The sequence below is a fragment of the Onthophagus taurus genome, chromosome 6 (assembly GCF_036711975.1).
Source record: "Onthophagus taurus isolate NC chromosome 6, IU_Otau_3.0, whole genome shotgun sequence".
NCBI lineage: Eukaryota > Metazoa > Arthropoda > Insecta > Coleoptera > Scarabaeidae > Onthophagus > Onthophagus taurus.
The window spans coordinates 3025445-3047780 of record NC_091971.1 but is presented as its reverse complement, the minus strand read 5'-3'; the positions used below and the strand labels follow the sequence as shown (position 1 = coordinate 3047780).

The 22336-nt window shown below is 34.5% G+C and overlaps 1 long non-coding RNA gene across 1 annotated transcript; it reads right to left on the bottom strand.

The window, feature by feature from the left end:
- Positions 1–17901: 17901 nt before the first annotated feature.
- Positions 17902–18870, bottom strand: LOC111429191 (uncharacterized). Its single transcript, XR_011640589.1, has 2 exons — positions 18584–18870; positions 17902–18521 (listed from the first exon to the last, which is right to left on the bottom strand). It is a non-coding gene; the product is annotated as an uncharacterized lncRNA (long non-coding RNA).
- Positions 18871–22336: the final 3466 nt, after the last annotated feature.

Genomic DNA, 22336 nt, shown 5'->3' with positions numbered 1-22336 from the left:
TGTCAATTATAGCGTGAAGGAATGTTAGGTAAGGTTAGTTTTGTTTACAAACATTAATTATACCATGAAGTATTCTTTGGCAATTTGTAATGGCAATTATAGCGTGAAGTTTTCTTTTAGAATGTCAATTATAGCGTGAAGGAATGTGAGGTAAGGTTAGTTTTGTTTACAAACATTAATTATACCATGAAGTTTTCTTTGGCAATTAGTAATGGCAATTATAGCGTGAAGTTTTCTTTTGTAATGTCAATTATAGCGTGAAGGAATGTTAGGTAAGGTTAGTTTTGTTTACAAACATTAATTATACCTTGAAGTTTTCTTTGGCAATTATACTCTGTTTTTAAACCAGGAGGAGTAGAATAATTATTAATTTAAATTTACCGCCAAAATATCTGGTGATATTTTCTGGTGATTTTTCCTAGTGTAAATCTGGCTTTCGCGTTTACTCCTCCTGGTTAAAAACAGAGTATAGATTCAGAAAAAAATCTTCTTTTGTATTCCGTAATAAAAATCGGGGATTGCCATTTGAAAAAAATATCGATTGCGTCATAACTCGTTAAACCGTTTAACGGGTAAATTATTTTTTCGTTTTTAGAAACGATTTAGTTATGGTAATGCAACTATTTGACCTTATTGACAAGTGGTCTCTATAAAAGCCGCTAAGGGTTAAAAATGAGGGAACAATTTTGAAATCTATACCAAAAAATTGCACAAAAGTTAAATCTTTAGACCGATTTCAGGGATTTTTCCATAAATCGTTTATAATGATTTTCACTCAGGTCGTCGTGACAGACTCTGTCACAAATGGGGGTTAACTAGAAACAGAAAAATCCACAACGTTAGTAGTTTTTGGCACAAAACGTGTTTGTGCAAGCGCGCGATCGTCGCGTGTTATACACCACTAGAAAGAGCAGGAAATTTCCCATAAGATAGATATGGTTCTAGAGTTTTCTCCTGCTCATATAAGAAAGTTGTTTAGAGGAAGAGTACTTAAGCGTTTCTGCGTGTAGGGATGGACATTAAGGGTGATTTAAGCATGACGCCGATAGATATTGACCGACGAAAACCCGGATTAAGATAGCTGAAGGAGCGCCCTTTCTGACTGTGATAACAGTTTTTTAAAATTCGGTTTCGTAACAATTGCACAAGGCCTTGAAGTTTGGTAATTTTGAGCTATTTTAAGTACAGCGCGGTGTTCTTCATTTTTTATTGATCTTAATATCAACTTATCGGCAGACGAAAACCCGATTTTAGATAGAGAAAGATTCAAGCTTTCAAGTGGTGCATTTAGTTTTTCGCTATCCCTAATTATAAGGAAGATATCAGCTAAGAAAGTAAATAGGAAATTACGGGTAAAAGTTTGTTGCTGGGAGGTTTGTTGCTATCGTCGCCACTCTTAACGACACGAGACCACTCTTAATCAACGAAGAATAACAAAAAATCAAAAAATCGATAAACTATGTAAAAATAGAAGGATTGGTAACATTTTTAGATCATAAAATTGTTTAATTTTTGCAATAATTAATATTAAATTCAAAAAATTTACGAGGTTTTCGTGTAAGATCAAGAAGACACAAACGTGCATAGTTCGTATCTCATCTTCTAGCGCATAAGATTCTCGTGGCATCTCGCTCATGCACCTTTTATTGATTTTTATTTCAACCAATCGCTTGCGAAACGACGGTGACGTCTCCAAAGTTTTTCAAATTTTTATTATTTTTTTTTTGGAAAAGCTAAAGCCCAGTTTGAAAAATAAAAAATTATAGAAGTCTTCAATTTTGCTAAACTATCGAATAAACCAATAAAAAAATGTGTAACGGCTCCATTGTATATAAAGCAATGAAATTAACTCAAAATCTTACTTACCTACATAACTGTTACAACATTATGTAATAAATTCAGTATTCAGAATTCTGTAATTATTTTTTTCATTCATACATACCTGTTCGTTCAATATTTAAAAAAAACTAACTGATTTCCACGTAAATAGATTATAAATATTCATAAACCTCGACTTATATCTGAATCGATACCGTTTCAAAGTCTATGCGCAAATAGTTAATGCGCAGTGCATAAATCACACAATGCACAATAACGTGTTCAATAGAAATGAAACAGGAAGTAGTGTATGCCTACGTTATACATTTATACGTATTTATAATCTACCGGTAGAAGGTCAAGAACAGACCACGCATACCATTTAGTAGTCTGAATATCTCAACATTACCATACTCCGCGTTTTCTCGACCAAACACCGCCGCCGCACCGGGCTTAACCTCAAAAACGGTCTTGAGCCTGAACGCGTTGGAGGCAAAAGGCAATATAATCGCCGCGAAACGAAATAATCTCATCCGTATCGGTGCCGGGTCTAAAGAGGTCACCAAAAGCACTTTAGAAGAGACACGTTTTTTGTACAATCGCAAACAAAAATTTTCTTCAAACTAATCATTACTGAAAAATATAATAATAACTAAACTAACTGAAAGAAAATCGTAACTGAAAAATTGATTCATAAATATATTAATATAACTTTTTTCCGCATGAATGAGAATTCGATGCATAAATTTTTCAGTACATATAAATATGTAATAATAGGACACAAAAGTCTTTTAGTATTGAATGTACACCATCACAACGCCGTTGTACATACGTATTGTAAAAGCCTTTAAGCTCCGTGATATATTTATTCCGGTCCGAAGTCGTTGTTGGCGAGCGCGCCGCAGTGATAAATTTTGTTTACTCACTTATCCGTTTAATAGTGCGGAATGGTGTGTTCCATTATTGATAATTTATAGGCAGTGTTCGCGCCCGGAACAAACCTATAATTGTGACCTATACCCGAACGGAACCGTTATGTTGTTCAAGAGTCGTCTTTTTTCCCGTTTGAAGCGACAACCATGGAGGAGGGTCGCGTTTCTTGTAAGAAAAGAAAGGTTGTAGATCATTGTTGGTATGATGCGAGTGGAACTCATCTTTCCAAATGAGGAAATATGTTTACGAGGGTATTCGTTATGAATTATGGATATGGCTCTTGTGATTGAAATTGTTTCTGAGTAGATACCATTTGGTTATTAATCAAGATGATATATTTATACATAAGTGTTATATGAGTACTCGGTTTAGGGATGTATTACTTATTTTATGGCAATTTAAAATAATTTGCTATTCAAATCAATGACAACAACTAATTGTATTCTCTTACAACACAATTAAACCAATCCTTATACGTTTCAATAAAATTCGTGCTTTTAACAATTTTGACACTAAACATTGTCATAAACATTGTCTAAATTCTTTATGTTCGTCCAATTGCGATATTGTATGTTTGTCTGAGACATGGCTGTCAGAGGATGTGTTTAATGAGGAGTTTTGTCCCGCCGATTATGTCGCATTTAGATGTGACCGCAATTTTGATGCTCTTGATTTGACAAGGGGGGAGGAGTTTTGATCTTATTAGTATCTTGAGGAATACCTTAATGGCGTGTCAGCTGGACCTCTCCTGTTTGCTTAATGCGGTGCCTTTGATAGATGTGGTAGGAGTCAAGTTTCAGGGCGCCCATGGGAAATTAATTTACATGTTTACTTTATATATTCCACAGGCTATACCGTTCGATGCTTTTGAAGCATTCTTTGATCTATTTAATAATTCGTTACCGTACGTTGCTGGTGAACGTGTTGTCCTTCTTGGCGACTTCAACGTCCCTTCGTATTCTTCGGTTGATGCTAATGTCAGATTTAAGACAGCATTAAATAATTTTCAACATTTCCATGATTTTTGTCAATCTAACACAGTCCTTAATATGAATAACCGCTTACTTGATTTAATCTTCACTAACCTGAGCCTTAGAATCAGTCACGACCTTGATCCTCTACTGGATGAGGATTCCCACCATCCTGCCTTGCGTTTCGAGATTCATTGTACGACTCGCGATCAGTTCTGTCATTTTAAGCACAATAATAATGTCAATTATAACTTAAAACGTGCCAATTACCCGTTGTTATATCGATCAGTTACGGATGTGGATTGGTCTTTTCTCAGTCACGCCACCAACGTGGACGAGGCGTGTCAACTTTTTTATGAGAAACTAAAGAGTGTACTAGATTTGTCTGTACCTGTAACGGCGAGGGGCTCTCCTTGCCGACGCTGGCCAGTATGGTTTACTAGTGAAATAAAAAATAGTATTCGCATGAAGTGGAAAATGCATACGAGTCACAAGCGTACTGGTTCGACATACTGCTTGGCAGAATTTAAGCGCTATAGGACGTTAACTAAGCATCTGATCACTGAAGCGTACGGGTCATATTTGAATGGCATTGAGCGATCTTTGAGATCTGATCCCAAGAGCTTTTGGACTTATGCTCGGTCTCGTAGGGGCGTTACGCGTATCCCCGGCCTTATGGTTAGAGATAACCGAGAATTCAGTTCGGGCGAAGAGATTGTTGGTGCCTTCGCGGATTATTTTCGCTCTGTTTACATCGTATCAGATCCTGTGGGCTTTGATCTCGGCCAACCCGCGCATCACCTGCAGTTGTCGGTGGATAGTTTCTCTCTGGAGGAGGTGGAAGAGGCGCTGAAGCGAGTGAAGAACACTTCATCCGCTGGAGTCGATGGTATTCCGGGCTTTATATTCAGGGACTGTGCTCCGATCCTAGCCGGGCCATTGCTTACTATCTTTAACTTGATCTTGTCGACGTCTGCCTTTCCATCCATTTGGAAACAGTCTTACGTATGCCCAATTTTGAAGAAGGGCAGCGCTGCAGAGATTGTAAATTACAGGCCGATATCACTGCTATGCGTTGCTTCGAAGATTTTTGAAGGCGTTCTATTCAGGCATATGTCATTCCATCTTCGGAAATATATTAGCCCTCTGCAACATGGTTTTGTTTGTGGTCGATCTACAGTCACTAATCTATCATGCTTCACCCAATTCGTCGCTGATATCATTGACAACAGGGGACAGGTGGATGCAGTGTATCTGGATTTTCAAAAGGCCTTCGATCAGCTTGATCATTTTATCTTGCTGCATAAGTTGAGTATTCTCGGTCTGGGCTACCCCTTGCTTTTGTTAATGAAATCTTATTTGATAGGTCGACGACAGTTCGTGCACTATGGGGGCCATATCTCCGATGGTTTCTGTCCCACTTCGGGTGTCCCGCAGGGATCTAATCTTGGTCCGTTGTTGTTCCTGGCTTTCATTAACGATGTTACTGAGGTCCTGGACTGTGAAGGGCTACTGTTCGCCGACGATCTCAAAATCTTTTCGGCCATAAGTGATACCGACGACTGCGAGCGGCTGCAGAGGAATCTGGTTCGGGTGCAGGGGTGGTGCCTTCGCCACCGTCTGGCGCTCAATATATCTAAGTGTTTTACGATGACATTCACCAAAAAGATTAACTTGATCGATTATGTGTACCGCATAGGCAACCAACCCTTAAATTCTGTGTCGAAGTGTAGAGACCTCGGTGTGATGTTCGACTGTGGTCTGACGTTCAGTGAGCATATTCTCGATCTTGTGGCCAAGTGCTTCCGGATTTATGGTTTTATTGTGCGTAGTTGTAGAGGACTATCTGTGCAATGTTTGTCAACCTTATTTTTTGCTTTGATCAGATCTCGTTTGGAGTACGCGGTAATCGTCTGGAGTCCGTATTATCAATATTATGGCAATTTACTTGAATCAGTCCAAAAAGCTTTTTTAAAATACTTAAGTTATCGTATTGATCTTGCTTACCCTCCTAGAGGTTCAAGTTACGATTTGCTACTCTCGAGGTTTAATTTTCTCTCGCTGCAGCAACGTAGAGCTGTCTGTTTTGTTAAGTTTACTTGCAAGATTATAAGGGGTGATGTGGACTGTGGCTGGTTGCTCGAGAGATTGCCATTCGTCGTGTCGCGTATTAACGCGCGCTGTAGACACATCTTTTATACTGGTCACAGCCGTACCAATGTGTTACGTAATTCGCCGATATCTTTAATTTGTGAGTATTGTAATCGAATATCACCATTTTGCGATCTATTCTGTGACCCGTTGAGGTCGATAATTAGAGCTATTTTAAGCATTTCTAATACTTAAATACTAGTTTCTATTATTAGTTTGTTCTTTTTTTTGTATCAAGCCTATACTGATTTGTTAGAATTTTGTTTTGCTTTTTTATTTCATTGTATTCAAATACGTATCTTTCTTTTTTAAGTTTTTGATTTCCTGTAACTGGGTGGTCACCTGTAGGAAATAAAGAGTTATTATTATTATTATTATTATAAACCAGATAAAGTTACAATTTGTACCTTGTTGATAATTCCTTCCTCGACTTTCAACTTTACCATACATTTTGCAAACACCACCATATCAAGATCTATCTATTTAATAATAAGGTTGAACCAATTGTCAAATGTTAGAATTGATAAATGGATCTGAAGATATCAGTTAGGTGAGTAACATACAACATTACGCCAATACTCCTATGAGGTGTTATAAATTACTACTTAAGTATTTAAGAGTTTTTTATTATCTCCTTACAACTAAATTTTAAATCTAAAAAGGTGTAAATTACAAAGAAAATAAATACTTCACGATTGCATTTAAAAACGTATAATTAACTTTTTGAAAAGTCAAAGAGCTTGCGAAGCTTACCGCGTAAAGAAATCGTGATAGAGTACTTCGATCGGTTGAAGACTTTAATCGCGGCAAGGTATGAAATTTAGCGCTATTAATACTCCAGGTCTGTCCCTACGGTTTGTTCGCGTAACAGCTTAACCGATCATCCCGCCGGCATCAATTGTAACCTGCTACTCGGCACGAGAAGAAGTGTTATTTATGCGTCGTTTGGTAATCGTTTTTTTTTCTTTAGTCAAAGCAGTGAGCTAAAGAGCCGAAGCGTTTAGAGAAAGATGGCTTTGAATTGAGTGGATTAGACGGTTAACGATCGAATTTTATAGAAAATCAGATTTCACGCTGTGGTTTATAAGCCTCTTGGGTTAATAATTATTAAGAGGGACGAGTTTATAAAAATTTCAATAGAAGATGTTTACACGGTATGAAATCGTGATAGTTGATGAGAAAGAAGTTGAAATTTTTGTGGTTAATGAAATCTTTATATACAATTCTAAATATAGGAGTGGTACATAAAAAAAAACATTTGAATAGGCTGTAATATTGAGAATTGTAGGGTAGGTCGATGGCTATTGAAAATATGCAATGTATGAAAATATATTCGACACACAACACAAATTCGCTTCTATTACATAGTCACTTAGACCTTCAACGTAGACACGAATTCGTTTTTGTATAAACGTATTTCCTCTTCACCGAGAAAACACAATACGTTGAATATAAAAGGACCTGTGGAGTATTGTATTAAATAATATAAAAAAAGGTTAAAACTTATTGAAGCATCATAGTGCAACTCACCCACGCATAAAGCTTCTACAAAGTCTCTTGTGGCGTTTGTAACATGTGCTTTCCGTCCGTTTATACGCTAACCAATTGTCGTGTGCGCGCTGTTTGAAAAGAAAAATCCAGCAAAGTCACGATTCGCTCATTACTACTACTCTCGGTAGATGTTTTAATTACTACGAGGTAATTGATTGTTACGTCTCTTCGCTCCTACTTTAGAACCACTAACGTTATAAGTCTTCAAGTCTCCTTATGACTGCTTATGGTATTTCTATAATAATTCAACATGTTTTATTTTTTCGAATCCAAATATGGATTTGAAAGAATAAACATTTAGAAAAATAAATGGTAATATATCTAAGTGAACGTAAAGTAAAAGACGTTTAAGTAACTTTGGTAAAAGATTACATAACGCGGACAACTTCCAACAATAAACGACTGAAATAGCCTTCCATTTTCCATATTTAACCGTGAATACTGGCGCAACAAAAGAATCGGTACGCCTAATAATTCTTGGAAACGTCGGAGACAATAATTGTAATACCCAGAATCGTATGGTGTACAATACCATGGCGGCGGCTACTCCACGTAACACACGTAGCTAAGTAATTGATATATCTATTTAAACTATATCTGTCATATTGTTTCTGGTCGAATAACCAGTGGACCGTTTAAAGTGGCGGGGCCTTACGGTCTGTAAAAATCGCGGGTTGGTAGCGCCACCGGCCGTCGGCCGGTAATCAATTAATACCGAGCCGATGTTTAACATGTAAAAACGTGTTCGGATCGGTGTGGGCATCGAATCGGTTCCGAGAAGTGCCGCTCCCGCGAGGCTCGTGGCGCTGTCTGTGTCGCTTTGACCTCCTTGACACGGTCGAAAAAATACCACAACCCACCTTATAGTACCTATTGTTTCAATCGATTTTTATTTATTCCTCAACATACACCAATAAAAAAAACTTCAATATTTTCATTACATTTATTAAATAAACAAACTTAAATGTATACGTGCGTCTGAAGACGCACGGCTAAACCCGAAACTTTCAAGTTCTAAACCTAGTGTTAGTTCTAGAGGCGGTGCTACCGGGGGGCGCCGGCGCCTTTTTAATGTTTTCTCCAACAATATCTTATCTTTCTTTTGCAGTATTTAGACCTGTCAGCAGTAAGTAGTCTTCAAAAAGCAGTATTTAGTCTCTACAAAGCAATTTTAGTCTTTAAAAAGGAGTATTTAGTGTTCCAGACGATCTATTTAGGCCTGTCGGCAGTATCTAGTCTTCAGAAAGTAATATTTAGCCTTCTAGAAGCGGTATCTAGTCTTCTGCCAAAGTTATGTATGTTTTCTCCAAAATATTTTATCTTTCTTTTGCAGTATTTAGACCTGTTAGCAGTATCTAGTCTTCAGAAAGCAGTATTTACTCTCCACAAAGCAATTTTAGTCTTTAGAAGGCAGTATTTAGTGTTCCAGACGCTGGGTTTAGACCTGTCGGAAGTATCTAGTCTTCAGAAAGCAGTATTTAGTCTCCACAAAGCAATTTTAGTCTTTAAAAAGGAGTATTTAGTGTTCCAGACGATCTATTTAGACCTGTCGGCAGTATCTAGTCTTCAGAAAGCAGTATTTAGCCTTCTAGAAGCAGTATCTAGTCTTCTACCAAAGTTATGTATGTTTTCTCCAAAATATTTTATCTTTCTTTTGCAGTATTTAGACCTGTTAGCAGTATCTAGTCTTCAGAAAGCAGTATTTAGTCTCCACAAAGCAATGTTAGTCTTTAGAAGGCAGTATTCAGTGTTCCAGACGCTGTATTTAAACCTGTCGGAAGTATCTAGTCTTCAAAAAGCAGTATTTAGTCTTCTAGAAGCAGTATCTAGTCTTCTAGAAGCAGTATCTAGTCTTCTGCCAACGTTATGTATGTTTTCTCCAACTATATCTTATCTTTCTTTTGCAGTACTTAGACCTGTCAGCAGTATCTAGTCTTCAGAAAGCAGTATTTAGTTTCCACAAAGCAATTTTAGTCTTTAGAAAGCAGTATTTATTGTTCTAGATGTTGTATTTAGACCTGTCGGCAGTATTTAATCTTCAGAAAGCAGTATTTAATGTCCCAGAGCAGTATCTAGTCTTCAGAAAGCAGTATTTAGTTTTTTAGAAGCAGTACCTAGTCAAGGTTCGTAAAGCGTATTGTACCAGGTTGGCCAGACTCAACCTTTTCAATGAACGAAAATGTTCCCCCCCTTAGATGCCCTCGTCGTGACGTCACCAGATCCAGCCGTAATACGATTTCTGTTTTTTTCATTGTTATTTCGGTTATTTTATATTATAAAATAGTTTTTTTTGTTTATTACTGGTTTTTATTGTTGAAAATTTATAATTAGTGTTAAGAAACTTTTTAATAATTTCAATACCACGGTAATTATTTACAGATAAGTTATGATTTATTATAACCCCATATCAAAATTTGTAATTTTAGATGCCCGTTTCATGTGCAATTAAAAATTGTCGTTCGAATTATCTTGTATCAACAGTTATTGGTTTAAATATATCGTTTTATTTGATTTAACTTTTTAAATGAAAAGTATGAATCGTTAAAAAATCAAATGTGTTTAAAAGAAAAATCAATAAAATTAAACAAATGTTGAATAAAAAGTAAAACTTAGAGCGAAATAAAGACTTAACCTTTTGTTCTGTTTATATTAAAAAAGGTTCGTCGTCTACTCCGACTCGGATCTCCAGATCTGGTGACGTCATCCCCCCCTTCACTCTTCAAATCGAGTTTTTCCATCTCTGGCCAACCTGGTACAATACGCTTTACAAACCTTGTACCTAGTCTTCTGTCAACGTTGTGTATGTTCTTGATACTAACAGCTACTTCTTTCTGGGTGTCTATCATCATCTTTTTGGGAGTCTCTTATTATCTATACGGATCTTGTACCACCCGGTACCTCATTTCTGTAGCTGTTACTTTGCTTTTGTGCTTATCCTGCATTGGCAAAGTTTTCGTATTGGTGATTTCCTGTCCTGTGCAATAAGAAGACAAGTCCATTGGTTTCTTGTTTATATTCTTCGCATTCTTTTAATGAACACATAAGTATTGCCATGAAAAATCATGTTAGGTTTATAATCAATTTTTTGTTTTCTCTGAACAGTAATTTCAGACTTCATGTGGACTTTGAACAATGTAATTCCTGTTTTTTTGCTGAAGTCTAGTTTATAACAATCGCAATTTCAGACTTTTTCTTGCAAATTAACCTTCTGACCAGAGTATTCCCGACTATTCCCTTAAGTTTGGTTTTTCACCAGTATAATTCTTAAATTTTTGCTGAAGTATGAATTATGATTATTCCAGTCCGCCCAAAATGCTTGGGGGGGGGTTCCCGGACCCTGGCGCTTCATTTACTAGAGCCGGCACTATATTATTGAATAAGAACCTGACATAAAAAATATACAACAACCTGGAGCTGCATAACTAAAACTAGAACTAATACTAGCACTGTAACTAGAGCAATATTAAACCTAGAACTAGAATCATTCGGGTTTAGCCGTCTTTAGAGACGTGCGGCTAAACTCAAATGATTATAGTTCTAGGTATAGTGTTAGTTCTACATAATAATAGTGTTAGTGTAAAACTAGAACTAACACTAGACCTAGAACTAGAAAGTTTCAAGTTTAGCCATGCTGAGGTTTGTTAAACGCCAGGTTGTTGTATATTTTTATTGAACTAAAACTAGAAGTAACACTAAATATACACTAAAAAATATATAAAAAAAAGGTGATCATTCTTTAAAATTATTTTATAGAAGTAGAAATAAATTGTTAGTGAAACCAGGTTCTTAATTGAGTGATCCAACGCGAACGAGTCGGTTGATTGTCGTGCATCACATACACCTTCTGGCTATGTAAAAGAGATCTCCGTATAGCGAGAGCGGCAAGTTGGCCCCTATACGACCAAATACGGTGTGCAACCTCTATTATAAGCGAGTTATAGTTACATATTTAAAGCGGGGTCCTCTAACAATGGTATTTATCGGTCGATCTTGGCCGTAAATTCATCCGTTCAAATCGCTTTTAACAACTTACTCATTGTTAGGGCGTACGTGCGCCTACTTAGGCCTGAGTAATGAAAATCGACCGCCCGATTGATTAGGACAAATCTCCGGGATCGTTTGTTCTTTTCATCACCAGCAATTCGCCGCAAATCGGCGCGGCGCTTTTAACCCGCGAGGTGGGGAATTTTAATTAGATTGTTAGTGCCGTGGACACTCCGGCGAGTTTGCGCAAGATTTTGAAGAACTTTAAAGATAAATCAAAATGTTTTTCTCAACTTTATTTAAATTAATTTATTCATCGAACCAATTGACCCGCAATTTATCACAATAACCAAAGGTTAATTACCATTAAAATTTTACACGATGTCATAAATACCAAACCTGTGCGCCGTTTGACCTCCGAATGGCTACTTTTTAAGCCATTAACGCCGGCTGTAATAACCACTTTCTCATACCATTATCGTCCCCCTGTAACTTCCAAATTGGACGCAATAAATATCTTTCTTCCTATTGCATACATACATACATACACACATTCTTGAAAGTTTCATCACATTTTTTTCTTAACATATATCTTTAAAAGATTAAGAATGTAGTATAGGTTTATGTATAAATTTTGTAGTATTAAAATTGAGTCAGCTACAAACTTATGATTTGCAACTCTAAAGCAAAGCTGATGGGTTGGGTTAGGTTGGGTTGGGTTGTGTTGAAGTTTTATCTGCTTGATGGACCCTCTTCCTTCTAGAGCAAAGAACTGAAACAAGCAAACAGAACATCTCATTTTAGTCTTAATATTTAAGGTGTGTTACATCAATGTACAGACTTGTATCTTATAGAGCATAATTTCAAACCTACATCCAAACGTAGACTTGTTTTTGATTCTTTCTCAACAATTTGTTATGATTTATAAATCCTGTATAAGCTATTAATATTATAATTTTGCAATTTTCTACCACAACTTTTTGATTTATGGTTATTTTTTATGAAAATGTTTATGCAGCACTAATTGAATATGTTTCCTTCTTATTTCAGTAATTACTATCTCGATGAATTGAGGAAGTTTCTAATTGGTGTACGGCGGTTTTAGATGTTTACTTTTACATATTGTGTTGAAATTTATAATGTAATACGAATCCTAAAGGTGATTTCCTGATACATAAAATAAAAGTTTTTAATTAAAGTTTAATATCATCGCACGTCGTCGTCATCGTCTCGTTCGATAATAAACGTATATACGCGAGTTAAAGGCTCATTTTATGGTCTATTGAAAACGAGTTCTAATACACCCACAGATGAAGATGTGCATCCTCCATAAACAAATGTCCATGAGTCATACTAAGGTGTACACCAAGTTGGCTTTAAACGTTAAGTATAGAAGGTATAGGCGTACCACTTAATGACTTCCATATAATATATGGCGAAAATGAGCACGTGCGAGCTACCGTCGTTTATTTACTTCCTGCTTAGATTTACAGTTTGGAAAGGTCTATCTTTAGAGGATCGATTTTTTTCTTTCAATTTAAAGTAGCTAAAAAATATCTCTTTTAACATCTCGGGTTGCTTGCTGATGGTGTATTATTATCTTGTTGCTATCATTTTGACAGTCAAAAAAAGACGGTTCCGTTAGGTGTGGGTATTGGCCGAGGTAAGAAACCGGCACTGCGCCGGCCATTAGCACACAACGTGTTAATTAGTATTGCATCAGTAACGCCCAGCGAGCCTTTCTGCCCCTTTTCCATACGGCCACGATATAACGTTCTTTTCTTGTCGTCTTTTTGGTTCTTTTCTTTTCAACTGGTCGAGTTGGTGCACGCGTTCTTTAGCGCTACCAGAACGGTCCTTTGGGTTTTATTGAGAGCGGTATCACACCGAAGATCACTATCGCATTCAATTAAGTCTAATTGCCGGTTTGAGGAATGTGATTTCTTTTTTTTTTTGATCATCGTTTAACTTAGCGTCGAAAGTTTCTTGATAAAAATAATTAAATCATTAATAAATGCACAATTAATTCTTAACGGAATTGTTTTTCTTTCCGATGCAATAATGAAACACACAACAGGTTGTTGCAATTAAAAACGCAACACATTCTTGGACGTTATTTCTTTTCTCACGGTCACGCCGCCGATAGAATTCTTTTTCTAAGTGGAAACCAATTAACCGGGAATGAATCAATTAAAAGCATAATTGAACTAACAAATCATTGGAATAGATAAAACGGTACCACCCACATAACGCCACGGCGCGTTAAATAACGAAAAGAGAGACCATTCGCAACGTTGAATGTGCGATAAAAGAAGAGAACCGAACAATAGCAATGAAAAGTAACGTAATAGCGGGTCCCATGTGATAATGGATCAATAAAAAATTTACGAGAACCAATTAAAACTAATTGCAATACTCACTTGGGTTGTTACAAATGTACCAAGAGATCGAGACCTGTACACATTCTTATTGAGAATCCATGTGTTCCTGCAACATTGTTAAAGTTCAAAAGGAAATAAAAAATAATAAAAGTGATTGATTATCTGTGAAATTGTTGGTTTGATTGTAACTTGATGTGGAACAATTGTTCGTAATTGTTCTAACCTTCTGTTGGAATTAGATAATTGTATTTTGTCTACGATTTATGGCTGTGTATTATCGCTTCTAATTATACACTTGTCATGAATTTTATGTTTACTTGATATCTTTATGTAATTGAAGTTGCAGAATAAAAAATAATTTCTCCTCGAAATCATAACGTTTCTATTGTTCGACAAAAAATTCGTTAATATACGTAGTCAAGATCATTATCTTAATTAAGTCACGAAGTGAACACGATTAGACGGACGCATACACAATCAAGAAAAAGAAAACATTTCTTATTGACTCACATATATAGCAGATATAATTCTTTACAAATTTTTTTTTATTGCCCACCTTAATAAATGACAACAACAATGCTTCGGGACCTGGAAAGTTACATAAAACGATTGCGTAGGAGTCGATTTGTAACACTTTGAAATTTAAAAGAAAACAAAATTTAATTTGATTGTTATGTTTGTTTACATAACGATATTAGTGTAAACAAACGGCTAAGAAACGTTAAAGTTTAAACTATGTTATACAGGATGTCTCACGTAACTGGTTCGTTAGAACTTTTTCAGGTTCCACTATTCGTAGAGATTTGAAATTTTCGTAGCATGGGTTGTTCATTCGGAACTTTCGATCTAAAATATTTTCAAGATGGCCGCCACTTCCGGTCTACTGGAAGTAGACCATAACTTCGCTATTTTAAATGGAATGGTATACTTTTTATTACACCGTTTAATTGTATGTAAAAAAATAGGTTGACTTTGATAAAAGTTGTTAGTACCTAGCGTTTTTTGTTTTCGAGTTATTTTGGTTTTAAGCTTTTTTTGGGAAATTTCAACATGCTCTTTAAAACTCCATACCTCAGCCAACGTTCATTCAAAAAGGATCTACGTTGGCACGATTACTCTTCAGATATTGTCAAATAGATTGTCATTTGTTGTATCGGGGTATCTTATACAGGGTGGTCAAAAATTGAATTACTATTTCTCCATGTTCAATGGTGAGAAAGTCGAAAATTTTAAATGGAATGCCCCATATTTTTTTAGCCTATCAGAAAGAGAATTTAATTCTCTACAAATTATCTATAAACATTCCCATACCTATTTATTGTAGTTTGCCTCATATTGCGAAATTTATTAAAACATGCACGAAATGCAGGTTTTTTTTATTAGAAAGCTATGGAATTAAAAAGAAAACAAAATTTAATTTGATTGTTATGTTTGTTTACATAACGATATTAGTGTAAACAAACGGTTAAGAAACGTTAAAGTTTAAACTATGTTATACAGGGTGTCTTACGTAACTGGTTCGTTAGAACTTTTTCAGGTTCCACTATTCGTAGAGATTTGAAATTTTCGCAGCATGGGTTGTTCATTCGGAACTTTCGATCTAAAATATTTTCAAGATGGCCGCCACTTCCGGTCTACTGGAAGTAGACCATAACTTCGCTATTTTAAATGGAATGGTATACTTTTTATTACACCGTTTAATTGTATGTAAAAAAATAGGTTGACTTTGATAAAAGTTGTTAGTACCTAGCGTTTTTCGTTTTCGAGTTATTTTGGTTTTAATCTTTTTTTGGGAAATTTCAACATGCTCTTTAAAACTCCATACCTCAGCCAACGTTCATTCAAAAAAGATCTACGTTGGCACGATTACTCTTCAAATATTGTCAAATAGATTGTCATTTGTTGTCTCGGAGTATCTTATACAGGATGGTCAAAAATTGAATTACTGTTTCTCCATATTCAATGGTGAGAAAGTCGAAAATTTTAAATGGAATGCCCCATATTTTTTTAGCCTATCAGAAAGAGAATTTAATTCTCTACAAATTATCTATACACATTCCCATTCCTATTTATTGTAGTTTGCCTCATATTGCGAAATTTATTAAAGCATGCACGAAATGCAGGTTTTTTTTATTAGAAAGCTATGGAATTTTGACAGTTTTTGGTCCATGTTTGTATTATTGTTGTCATTAGTTACATTTGACGACGGGTGTAAGTCATTGAACATCATGGTAAATTATTCCAACGCCGATATTTAAAATTTTTTTGTATTGATGGCGAGTGTAATAAACTTTTGGACAGGACGTGTCGAACACTTAATGAGAGATGCCTAACGAACCTAACGCCCATCACAAGGAAAAATTTAAAAAAATTGATAAAGAATTTCTTAGTTCTGGATATATCGAGACCAAAAAACATCGCATATTTCCGGTCACTAGTGATGAAGACAACGAAATAAATATTTTATTGTATGTATTTTATTGCATTTCCAAATTCAATTTAATAACAAATTTATATTATAAATTTATATTTTTATTCAAATCTAATTTTTGTCATTAACTTTTTGTTTTAATAGTTTATTATATTATTTAATAGTTATTTTTGGTAAGTAAAAGCTAGTAAACTAAAAGATTATCAATCGTAGTTAATAGTACAAATAGTAATAGAAATAAATTAAACAAAAAACTGTCAAAATGTCATGGCCTTCTAATAAAAATACAAACCTGCATTTCTTGCATGTTTTGATAAATTTACGAATATGAGAGAAACTACAATAAATAGATATAGGAATGTTTATAGATAAATTGTAGAGAATTAAATTCCCTTTCGTGTAGGCTAATAAAATATGGGGCGTTCCATTTAAAATTTTCGACTTTCTCCCCATTGAATATGGAGAAACGGTAATTCAATTTTTGACCACCTGTATAAGATACTCTAACACAATATATGACGATCTATTTGAGAACATCTGAAGAGTAATCGTGCCAATTTAAAGCTTTTTTGAATGAACGTTGGCTGGGATATATATATATATATCAAAATAACCCGTAAACGAAAAACGCTAGGTACCAAAAACTTTTATGAAAGTCAACATATTTTTTTACGTACAATTAAAAGGTGCAATAAAAACTATAGCATTCCATTTGAAATAACGAAGTTATGGTCTACTTCCGGTAGACCAGAAGTGCTACCAACCCATGCTACCAAAATTTCAAATCTCTACGAATAGTGGAACCTGAAAAAGTTCTAACGAACCAGTTATGTGAGACATCCTGTATAAAAAAATTCTGCAAAAATAAAATTTTTCGGGAGGGGGGAATAATTAAATTTGAATCTGGATAATAAATTTGTAAACGTTATTGGGTCGTTTTGACAGGTTAAAAGCGCTAAGTAGCCGGTACGTATAAATATTCCGAATAGGTTATTTCCTTCATGCCACAGGTAATTATCGTAAAATGCGTCGAATGGATATTCGTTCAGTTCTTTTAAAACGAAAAACGTCGGCACGCCAAGGTATTGCCTTGATATTTAAGGAATTGGCAAGCGATCGTATTAAACTTTTCAATAGTAGCTATATACCAACTTCAATTAAAATCTATACCAGTTTTCTATTACATGTACAAATTAATTGCTTCTGATATAATTTAGGGTTATATTTGTTATTTATAATCTGTTTTTTTATTTAAATCAATTGTCAAAGTGTCGTCAAGTTGGTATTGAAAGTAAAAGCGCATGTCGTGACTTTTACTTTAATTGTGTGCCACCACTGTCTATCAAATTTGTTAAGATTGATTAAAAAACCATAAACTACCATAAAAATGTTAAGAAAGGGTGGAACGGGATGTCAACTGTCTAAACGCGAAAAAAACTCTATAATTAGGTATTGTGAAGAAGTACAGACGGAGACACCAAATACGAATTTAAAATATATATGTGATAAAGCTTGACGTATTTTTGATGTATGTGTGTTGCACTTGAGTTTTAAAATTAAATTTATATTCAACATAATTGTATTAGGTTCACGACGGTTTTTAAAATTATTCAAACCTACAAAAAATATCAAACTGTAAAAAGACCAAAAACACAAGGGCGTTGTAAAATGAACTACAAACCGGATAATAATTTATATTTTATTAAAGAAGAGTTAGGAAGACAAATACAAAAATTGCATGAAAAGAAACAGTATTTTAATCTTAATGATTTACTTAATTTTGCAAGAAATGAATGTGATTTTACTAATGGTAGATCAAAATTACATAAAATTATAAAATCTATGGGATATAGATATAAAAAGATTAGCAATAGAAAAGTGTTAATTGAACAACCACATATAGTTTCAAAAAGAATTACATTTTTAAAGACATACTTGCAATACCTAGAATCCGGAGAGTATACTTTTGTTTTTCTTGACGAAACTTGGATTTACGAAAGTAGCACCCAAGTTTACCAATGGGTAAATGAAAATGAAAGATTCGATATTCCGCAAAGACCAGAAGGCGAAGGAAAAAGATTTACAATCTTGCACGCAGGCACTTCGTTAGGGTTTTTGCCAAATTGCGATCTCTTGCTCAGTGACAACACGGAGCACAGAGATTATCATAAAAATATGACGTAAATTATTTTTATGGAATGGGTGAAAAATCAATTACTTCCAGCATTAAATAATTTGGGTGCGAAGTGTGCGGTAGTAATGGATATATCACTCAAAACAAATCGAGAAAGCTCCAAGTTTCTGCACAAAAAAAATGATATGAAAAAATGGTTAACTGAACATAATATACAGTTTGAACCAACCTTAAATAAAAAATCGTTATGGGAAATAATCCGTTATTACAAGCCTCAAATTGAAAAATCCTTTGAAATTGACAAATTAATAAGAGACCATGGCCATACTGTTCTTCGCCTTCCTCCATACAATTGCCAATATAATCCCATTGAACTATGTTGGGCGTTCTTAAAAACTTATTACAATAAACATGTTCAGTCCAGCTCGGAGAAAAAGATCTGTCGTGTCAAGGAGACTTGGCAAAAAGCTCTTGGTTATTACACTCCGGAGATGTGGGCAAATAGTGTTCGCCACTGTGAAGAACTAATTAAAAAAGATTGGTCAACATTAATGGGAAATTCATTAATAACTGATTTACCTCCTGTCATGATCCAACTAGCGGAAGACTCAGATTCTTCCAGTAATTCTGATTTTTAAACAATATTCAAATTTTAATTATAGCACTTAATTATGTTATCTTAATATATTGCTCACGAGTTTTAATTTCAAAACGTAGATATTAGCCAAGTGACGAGAGATTAGTGGCTTCGTCTTTAAAGTGACAATCAGTGACAACTTCGTTTAGAATATACACAACCTTACTTATTATGTAGTGGAAAATATTATAAAGCGTGGTCATAGAACATGGTATCTAGGGTGGTACAGACCGTTTTTTTATAAAAATTTGGCAATGACAATTGATTTAAATAAAAAACAAATTTTATATAGTGTTATTTTATAAAAAATGACTTTTTTTTTTTGCTTCTGCCAATTTATTTACCGAGGTGAAATCTTGCTTTTTCTTCATCTTTTGTATCTACTTCATCACCAGTAACTAAAATAAAAATAAATCATCAGTTTTTTTATCTAGAATCAAGTCGTTAATTTTTCTTGTTTGAGAATATCGGAAAACACTTGGTCTTGTTTTTGTGTTTTTCTATTTAATGTTGCCAATATTGATAAAGTTTGCAAAAACTTAAAGCTTATTAACTTCAGGTATTTAATGAATGGTCTCAAATCATAATGTTTTTTGTTTACTATTACAGAAAGCCAACATGTAGGCTACTCAATATACACTCTTTCAAGCAAATAGATGAATCAATATACAGGGTGTCCCGCAACGATTGTACAATACTGCATCAGCGTATTCTCTGATCGAAAACAGACAAGAAAAGTCTAATAAACATAGGTCCGAAAATGGACCAATTTCGAGATATCCAAAGTTTTAGTTTCATAAGCTAACCTATTGTAAACATCATTAATTCTAACGATTGAGATGCAGTAATTATATGATTACCATGGTTACGATGGTTAAGATAAAGTTTAATAAATAATAAGATAATATTAAGTTAATTAATACAGTTCATTAATAATTTAACAAAACAAGTAACAAAGATTGTCGAAGAAAATCGTTCAACCAGCATAAAAACAACGAATATTTAACAAATTGGAAAAGATTCATGTCATAATAAATGTTCAATATGCGCACCATTTACTTCTAAACACAAACGGATACGTTTTCTAAATGAACTTCTAATGCGTTCAAAGATTCCAGGAATTTGTTTTACTGTGTCAAATGCGTTACTAATTTTATTCTTCAAATCCTGCACATTTTGAACGTCTTCAGAATAAACAATTTGTTTTAAATGTCCCCAAAACCAAAAATCTAACGGATTTAAATCTGGTGAACGAGGTGGCCCTCCTCGGCCAATCCACTTATTGCCAAATCTGTTATTTAAGTATGCTCGAGTAGCGCGTGCATAATCGTGCATAAAGTAGCAATCTTCTAGAATTTGTTGAGGTAATTCATCAAATGCCTCTGTAAGGTCATTTTGCAAAAAATGTATGTAGGCATCGGCTGTCAATCTCTTTGGAAGAAAAAATGGACCTAATAACTGATCATCTATAGCTCCAGCCCATACATTAACACTGAATCGCCATTGATGATGAGTTTCTAGTATTGCATGGGGATTTTCATCGCTGCAAACGTGCGTATTATGAATATTAAAAATTCTGTAAATACAATGTTTATGGGAAAGTCGACGTTTACTACCTCTTCCTGTATCCTACAAAAAATCTCTCTTTTTTCGCCATCATTTTCTGTTAGAGCTTGAACGGTGTTGTAATGATAAGGATAAAGCAACTGCTCAATTAAAATGCGGTGAACGGTTGTTTTGTTAATGTTTTCTTGTGCAGAAATTCTTCTAATGCTGGTTGACGCATTTTCATCGACTCTTCTCAAAACTGCTTCTTCTAATTCCACCGGCCTTGTGTAATGTCTCTTCGTGGAATGGCTGTGGGTTACGCTTCCCGTTTCTTTTAATCTGAGAAATAGTCTGCTAAAGGTGTGACTATTAGGCAATCGTCTGTTCGGGAACCTTTGCGCGTAATGACGAGCTGCTAACGACGCATTTCCATCAGCTAGTCCGTAACAATACACCATATCCGCCATCTCTTCCTTGGAGTAATTAATAGGAGCCATACTTAATAGTTTTATTAAATTAAATAGTAAAATAATAATTTCGTGAAGTATTATTTTTTTTTTTGATTAGACAACTTATCGTAATCCTAGTCATGCACCAGTCACTCGTATTAATGAAGTTGGGAACATACGTTTAATTCTGGATACTATCACTTATGGCGTTGCTTTCGATTACAGAACCCATTTTGGCAATTTTTTGAGTTGTCTGTTTGACTGGTTTGACCAGGTTTGACATACTAATATTTTTGATTGCGTTGTATTGTGTACAGTGGAAGAGTTGCTAGCGATTTGAAGAAAAGGCGATTTGTTGTTGTTGCTTTATAATAAGTACACCTCGATTGATGCGGAAGCAGTATTGGATAAATGCAATAAAATTAAAAGGAAACGATGTGGTAAAAATAATAATAAAAAAATTAAAGAATAAAGTCTTTGTTATTCATTTAAAGACTTTTTAATAAACCCTGTACCAAATAATAATTTAATACCTAGTCATGTTTTTTTGATGTTTTTTTGTAAAACATTGTAAACGACAAAATTTAATGTGTTTAAAGTTTTGCACAGTTTGTAAAGTTTTGTCGCCAAGCAATGCTTTCGTAAAAAATCATCGATAAACCTTTCAAATAACAAATTTAATTTATATTTCCCGCCTGCCAATGATTTCAGCGCTGTAGGTGACAGTATCCAAAACTAATTGCGCATTTCAATCAAACGTTTATAGTTGCCCATCTATATAACAAATATATTATATCTTATCTATGATCCTAGTAACGACTTAATTATTATAAAAACAAATTTAAATTCATGATGTTAATAATATCAACTTATGAAACTAAATCTTTGAATATCTCGAAAATGGTCCATTTTCGGACCTATGTTTATTAGGCTTTTTTTGTTTATTTTTGATCATAGAATACGCTGATGCAGTTTTGTACAATCGTTGCGCGACACCCTGTATAAAATTGCTGCACTGTTTAATCAATGGTGATTTTGACTAAAGCTTTGACAAGAACGGATGCTTTTATTTTATGCTAAAATAAGAATTTGTAACAAGAGGATATTTTTGTAACAACTGTTGGGTAGAAAAGATATATATTTTATTATAAAATTATTTCATATATTTCAAAGATTAATCTTGAAAACTTAAGCTCATAAACTAATAAACTGCAGAATCATAATCACTTGGCAAAAATCTTCTCAACAGGTATAATAATATTAAAAATTAATGCAATTCATTTTATGGTTATTTTATTCGTACTTTTAAATAACTGTATCCCTGTAGAGTAGGTACCATATTGTATGT